Below are 7,512 nucleotides of genomic sequence, written 5' to 3'. Positions count from 1 at the left end.
CTTCTTCACTCCTCCGGTTCACCAAGATTTCTCCTTTCCTTCTTTCACTCCCCTTCTCCCTGCACTGTAATCCCTTCCCTTCTTCCCTGCCCTCAAACTTGGCAGAAAGGAGAATGCAATAATTTTTCATAGTTCTTTCTATAATGAGTCACAGCATTTATTCGCCTGTCTTCCAAGACATGGTGAAGTTTTGCCTTCATGCAGACTGCCAGAAGCAGCTGTAGCAATTTTGGTGTCTCCTAGAGAAAAAAGAGCCTGCTGGCCCTGCCTTAAAAACCAACGCAGCAATGAAATGGTTAATAGGATGAGTAAAGGCTATTTTTAAGTCTGGCTCCCCTCTCTGATGCACTCTTGAAAATTCACCCTGTACTGCAGAAATCCTAAATTGCAGTGCCCTGCACCCCACTGAAACTCTTCAGTCTGCTGTAAGTAAGCCTCAGCATGGGCAAGATTGGGGGTGAACAGCTGGAGGAGGGGCTCAAGCCCTGGGCCTTTGTAATGGAGGGGCGAAACACTGAGATCCTGCAGAGAAGGAACACAGAAACCCTCAAGGCACAGAGAAATAGACCCAGACAAAAGCCCCGTTACATGGTTGCAAATCACCCCACTGCTGTTATTTTATTTATTGTGGTCTGCAGGAGGATTGTTTTCTCTTTGCAAAATTTTTAAGCTTCATGGGCTTTTCTCCTCCACAACAGCGGTCACTTATACCACAGTGCCACATAGAGACAGTCTTCACCTTCAGTTTTCTTAAGGAAGGGGGGTGGGGGAGGAATCTTGCCTAGTCAGGATGCAACAGATGTAGAATGAAATTGATGAATTACCAGTTCTTTTCCAGGGATAAAAGATGGAAATACCGTGTATTTAAAATATTGACGTATATTGGTTCTTTTGGTGTAGATTTTGTTCCATGTATTTCTGGCTTTATTTGATTATTTTTCCTAAAGATGACACCTGCATTCATGCTTTTGGATTTAGGTTTATTTAGATGTGGGAAGGAAAGACAAGGCAACAAAAAATTTTGTATGGCACCAGAGATACATAAATGATTAAACATTTTTCCCCAGGAAAAAAGATTTTTTTTTTCAGTTTCAAAATGGATAGAAAGAAATACCATCCTGTCACTATGGCCAGGCATATTCTGAGTTTGAGGTTTTTTTTTTTTCATCGGAGGGTTACTAGAGGAGGAAGTCTGACAGAAACAATTATTTTAAAATCTGAAGGGAAGAAAAGGAGTGCGATTCTCTTTTGTACAAGTTTCTTCGGGTATTTGTAAAGAGTCTCTTGCCTCAGTGCAGAGGAGGGGAGAGAGAGGCCCTGGAAGAAAAAGCAGCTTACTTCTCTGTATAGAAAGATGTGGCTGACTTCGGTAAACATTTCTCCACAATTGAGGCAGAGCTGCAAGCTACGCCTTGGGGAAGCTGGGGAGGAGTGAGCGTCACTTCTCAGTAACCAGAGCAGCAGAAGGCTCTGCTCCCTCAGATGGCCTTTATTGTCACGACTGGGAAGTTAAAAGAGGCCCTTGCAATAAGTGTGCTCAATTTAAGAAAAATAAAAAAGTGAAATTTTCCTATGACAAATCCACGGAGGTATTTCCAAGGTGTTTGAGCAGGTAATTAGCACCCAAACCAGGTTTCAGGAAATGGTTCTGGTCACCTCAAATGAAGAATATATAATGAGCTGAAGGGCTTGATTTTCAATGGATGATTTACCCAGGACAATAGGCCAAACAGAACCGGGTAAAGGGTTTACAAATGGTAACTTGAGAAGCAGTAGGCTTCCTTCCCCGGGGAGTTTAATTCTGTCCTCTTCTTCTACTCCCTCGTCCCTTCTCTTCAACCTCTCTTCTTCCATCACTTCCACAAAATACACACCATAACTTTTCCTGAAAACTTGAATGTAGACCGTAAAAAAAAAAAAAAAAAAATCTGTCAAAGAAACATGGGGAGGATTAAAAAAAAAAAAAAAAAATACACAGTGAAATTTGCCTGTTGGCCTCTAGGCCTGACTAGTTCTGGGTTATTTCAGGCTGAAACTTTTGAGACTACATTTTAGCCGACTTGCTGAGGGACTTTGTAGAGTCTTTCCCCATTGGTTTCTTGCACCGGTTAACAAGCAATGCTGAAAAGATAACTTATTCTCTTCCAAGGCTGTTCCAGAAGATTGACGACACTGACACCTGAAGATGACCACATGAAAAATAGTTCAACATTTCTTAACTGACAATGTTACATGATTTTGTTGATTTCAGAAAGGCTCCTTTTACCCATAGGCACTATGGTTTGCTATGCTGCAAGCATGAATAGTTCTAGGAAAATAATATGCTCTGCCATAGGAACTCTGGGAACAACATGAATAATAGGAGTTACCTTTCACTACTGAGCCTCTTGTATGTTGAAAGATGGATTTTACTTTACCATAATGTTTGCATGATTCTTATTCTACCCATTTACACTTAAGCTCTCCCTGACCCTCCAGTTGCCTGGGGTACACATTTGAAGCTAAAAGAAGGAATTTAGACATCATCTTATAAACTAGGAAATAGGTTCAGAAAGTTCAAATTACTGCCCAAGGTCACCTAGTGTCGCAGCATGGACCAAAATCAAGATTTCCTAATTTCTAATTTTGACTATTTTTTTCCAGGGCATTCGACCATCTTCCCTATGCAGTTAATAATATATGAGAGCTGCCTAAGAGTACCAATTTCTACTGAGGCATGCTCTCTGTCATTAAGTGCTCCAGCAAACTGTTAATTAAGATTGTTTTGAGCTGTTTACCAATTTAGGTGATGTCAGATACTTCTCTTGGATTCTGTTAGCCTCTTGGGATGGCAGAAAATTCTGTTGATTCTGTTGCCTGAGGTTTGGCCATCTGTTCTAAATCATGATTGTGGCTGCCATTTGAAAATCCATAATCTGACACCGTTACCAGAACTGTACATTTAAAACGCTTTAAGCTCTTTGTGAGTCACAAGCCCTTCATGAGCTCCCCTTAATTTTACAGGATATCCACAGAGAGTGCTAACATTTAAAGTTGAAGGGTATAGTGAAGAAGCTCCACTCCTGTTCTTTTCCCCAGGCATTTTGTTAAAGAGGTCCGAGATAGAAAACAAAACCCTGGAAGGTGCAAGGTGATGGCCCAGCACAGAACGGTCAGGAAAGGTCAGACATAGCAATGAAATCATAGGTACTTCAGTCAGACTTACAAAGTTCTCCAGGAAGGCACATTGGGTACTCATTTGGGGAAAGGATCAACATGATTCAATGTACGTAGAAGACTTTCAAGAAGTATTCTGTCTTAAAATAAATGTTTCCCGGGGCAACTGGGTGGCTCAGTCGGTTAAACGTCTCTGACTTCGGCCGGATCATCATTTCACCGTGTGAGTATGAGCCCCCGGGTCGGCCGCTTCCATGCTGACACCACTGAGTCTGCTTAAGATTCTCTCTCTTTCTCTCTCTCTCTGCTCCTCCCCACTCACACTCTCTCAAAAATAAATAAACATTAAAAAAAGGTTTGTGAAAAAAATGTTTACTTAAAAAAAATTTATATATCACACCTTGCACTTTCTAGAGTTAATTCTTAGTACCTTAATGTTCCTAATATCCTTTATCTTACAAGTTAATGATTATGCCCTTAAGGGCTAAAATATCTTCTGAAATAATGAGTTAATACACAAAAAAACCACATAGGACAGTGCCTGGCACGTGATAAGTGTTACTGTAAATGTTTGCCGTTATTATTCATTTCTTCATGTATCATTTACGGAGTGCTGATTCTAGTCAGTGGAGACTCACTGAAGGTGAGGGCCATGGCTCGTGCCCACAAGGAGTTTATAGACACCTGAAGGAAACAGATAAGTAGCTTACAACAGAGAGGTACCTGGAACAGTATACAGAAGATATTGTGGGAACAGTTGCGGGGGGGGGGGGGGGCAAGCAGATTTCCTGGGTCCCACGCCAGACTTGCTGAATCCCAACATGAGGTGGAGGGGCCCAGAAAGCTGTGTTTTCAAAAAGCTCCTCAAGCAATTCCAAAGCAGCCTGGGGTGTTTGCCTAATCTAAATTAGGCTGGAGGAAAATTTCTGGGAGAGCCTTTCTAGAAGGGTTGATACTAGAGTTGGAATCTGGAAGAATGAAAGGTATCCTAGGCTGAGGAAAAATTGCTCAAAGAAAGGTACAAAAGAGTCTTTCTTGTTTGGAGACCTGCTGGTGGATGGGTCTGGTTAGAGTGAAGGCCTCGTGGAAAAGGGTGAAACAAGTAGGATGACCATATATATCATGACTGAAATCGGGACACTTGTGAGAATGAAAAGAGGTGTTGCTAATATCAAGTGGGGGAATAGGTGCCCTCTATAGGAGATGATGCAAGGGGACACACAAGAGCTCTGAAGAGATCTCAAGGGTCCTTCAGAGCAGAGTTTTTGAAGATTGCCCAGAATGATGGCAGCCACTGAAGAGTGGGGCAGACAGGTGATAAGATCAGGTCTATGCTTTAGAATTCTTCCTGCCATCTCGCCTTTGGCATCATTCTAAGTGAAATTGCCAATTTTAGAGAATAGTTCATGTTTATACAATTTCTTGGAATATGTCATTTACAATTGCTCTTTTAAAAAAAAATTTTTTTTTTAAGTTTATTTATTTATTTTGAGAGAGACAGAGACAATGTGAGTCAGGGAGGGGCAGAGAGAGAGGGAGAGAGAGAATCCCAAGCAGGCTCTGTGCTGGCAGCACAGAGTCCAACCCGGGGCTCGAACTCACAAAACTGTGAGATCATGACCTGAGCCGAAACCAAGAGTCCGATGCTTAACCAACTGGGCCACCCAGGTAGCCCTATAAGTTATTCTTTATAAGGATCCTAATGTAATGCTGAAAATGCACTTAGCAGTTAAAATCAGATATAAAGGTGGCAGTCTGAGAAATCCACAGTGCTAACTAATAACTGGTCCTAGAATACATTATTTCATTTATATAACAATATCCACATTCACTCATTCATTATTTATTAAACACCTACTATTTACCATTCATTCCTTTAGGTATTGGGGAAATAGAGTGACAAGGCAGATGAGGTCCCTGTCTTTATGAAGCTTACATTCTAGCAGAAGAGATAGACAATAACTAAGTAAATATGTAGTATAATTTCAGGTATTGGTAAGTGTTGAGGAAAAAAATCCAATCAAGATAAAAGGCTAAGGGATTGAAGAGTGACTAGTAGTCAGGGCGATGGTATTTTAATTAATTTGGATAGAGACAGCCTCCTCGAATGGCACAGTATGCAGTCAGGGAGTGAGCCATGTGACCACCTAAGGTTCATGTGTTTCTTTTTTTTTTTTAAACATTTATTTATTATTGAGAGACAGAGAGACACAGAGCATGAGCAGGGGAGGGGCCGAGAGATGGAGAGACACAGAATCTGAAGCAGGCTTCAGGCTCTGAGCTGTCAGCAAGCAGAGTCCGACGCAGGGCTTGAACTCACAAACCATGAGATCATGACCTGAGCCGAAGTCAGACACTCAACTGACTGAGCCACCCAGGCACCCCGGTTCATGTGTTTCAAGCAGAGGAATGAGGAAGTGCAAAGGCCCCGATGTAGGAACAAGCTTGGTGAGTTGGAGGAACAGAAAAAAGAACCTCAAATTGCTTTCTGATCAGGTTACTCCGAAGTCCATGCCATGGCCTACCAGGGTTCCTGTGATCTGACCTTTACCTACCTATCCCTACCTCCTATCTGAGTCTTACAGTTTGGGAGGGGGCTATGGCCTGCAGGTGGAGGGTCCTTGAGAAGGGAGAGGGAATCCTGGTACCTCAGCCTTCCTTAACCTTAGTCTCCTGACTCTCTAATTCTGGCAGCACTTTTTCTTTCAAGAGAAGGAAAAGAATTCTAACACCAAGCATCTACAATCTACTAACAGAGTGGTTTGCGAATGTCGTTTAAGCCTTATACCAGCCCTGTGGGATTAGCAATATTGTCAACATTTTGTAGGTGAGGAAGCAAACTCAAAGAGGTCAAATAACTTTTCCGTGGTTATATTCTATTAAATGGTGATTTCAGGTCTTTTTGCCACAAAATATCTTTCAATCCTGTGAAGCCATAAGTCATATTAAGTAGGGTATACCGCTGGTACACTACCTGAAAGTCTGTTCCTGACATCGGCTCCAAGACATTGCTTGTAGAATAGTACTTTTCTCCCCCCATGAGGAAATCTCGAAGACTAGGATATAAACCTTGTATAGAGAGTAGTACCCCATTTCCCCCCACAAAAGAAGCTCATAATAAATAAGAAAGCCAGATTTTAATTCTGGTGCGGTGACTAATTCATTAGGTCTGCGACCTTGGCATGCCCCTTTGTCCATCTGAGTCCAGTTTCCAGATCTGCAAAATGGGTGCTATAATTTAAGTCTAGCTGTTGTGCATGTGAAAGTGCTTTGAAATGGAAAATGATACACACATAAAAGGAATGACAACCTTATTATAAATATATTTGGCCAATAAAAAAATATGTCCTGGTGAATGATGGGTTCAATTTCCGAGTTTTGGAATATTAAAACACACATAAACGCACACAACTACTGGAGTGATAAATAACTAAACTTCTTTCTGGTTGCTAGTTATTTTCATCCTTCATTCTTTTTCATCCTTGAACTTTAAAGTCTATACAGAAAGGCAGATGTCTTGCCTGGAGCATGAGTTGCTGCAAGGGTATGGAAGACAATGGCCAAGAACAAACTAAGAGGGCAGAAGTCCAGGAATGTATTCCATATAGCCAGGCAAAAGAACTGTAAGACGAAAAACAAAGCAAAACCAGTTCCCACCAATCTTATGAAGATAAACATTGTGAGTGATGAAAAAGTTAACAGTGAAATGAAGCTTTTGTAGATATACAAAAGAAACTTCCACATTTCTCAAAAGGCCTTTCCCCTGAACCTCTGCAGCAACAGCTGATTCCTCAGCAGTGACATGAAAATGAACCAATTAGGGACACCTGGGTGGCTCAGTCAGTTGGGCATCCGACTTTGGTTCGGGTCATGCTCTTGTGGTTCATGGGTTCCAGTTCCGCCTGAGGCTGTCTGCTCTCAGAGCACTTCGGATCCTCTGTCCACCTTTCTCTCTGCCCCTCCCCTGCTCATGCACTCTCCTTTCAAAAATAAATAAACATTAACAGGAAGGAATGAAAGAAAAGAAGAAAATGAACCACTTAATGGTGATGAAGCAACAAGATTAACGGCTCAAGTGTAATACAGTGTGGATATACCAAGTACAGCAAAAAGAGCAATAAATTCAGTATTTTGTACGTTTTTTAAAAAGCAAATAAAGTCTATATAGAAAGGATAAGGAGCTGTTTAGGCTACTGCCAAGTGAGATGAACCGTGGGGTGCCTTTATGTAGGCAGTCGAAAAAGGATAATTATTTCTAGAACTAAAAAAGAGACAAAGAGAAGGAAAGGAAGGAGAATGGGGGGCAGGTAAGAATGAAAAATTTCTATTTATCTAGGGCCATTTGGCCTTCTACGG

The 7,512-nt window shown here is 41.5% G+C and overlaps 1 pseudogene; it reads left to right on the top strand.

Moving 5' to 3' along the window:
* Positions 1-6,693: 6,693 nt before the first annotated feature.
* On the top strand, positions 6,694-7,237 carry LOC125922120 (ribosomal biogenesis factor-like; annotated as a pseudogene).
* Positions 7,238-7,512: the final 275 nt, after the last annotated feature.

Source organism: Panthera uncia, chromosome C2 (genome assembly GCF_023721935.1).
Source record: "Panthera uncia isolate 11264 chromosome C2, Puncia_PCG_1.0, whole genome shotgun sequence".
Lineage (NCBI taxonomy): Eukaryota > Metazoa > Chordata > Mammalia > Carnivora > Felidae > Panthera > Panthera uncia.
Note: the sequence above shows the minus strand (reverse complement) of the source record. Positions and strands in the feature narration are given on the sequence as shown.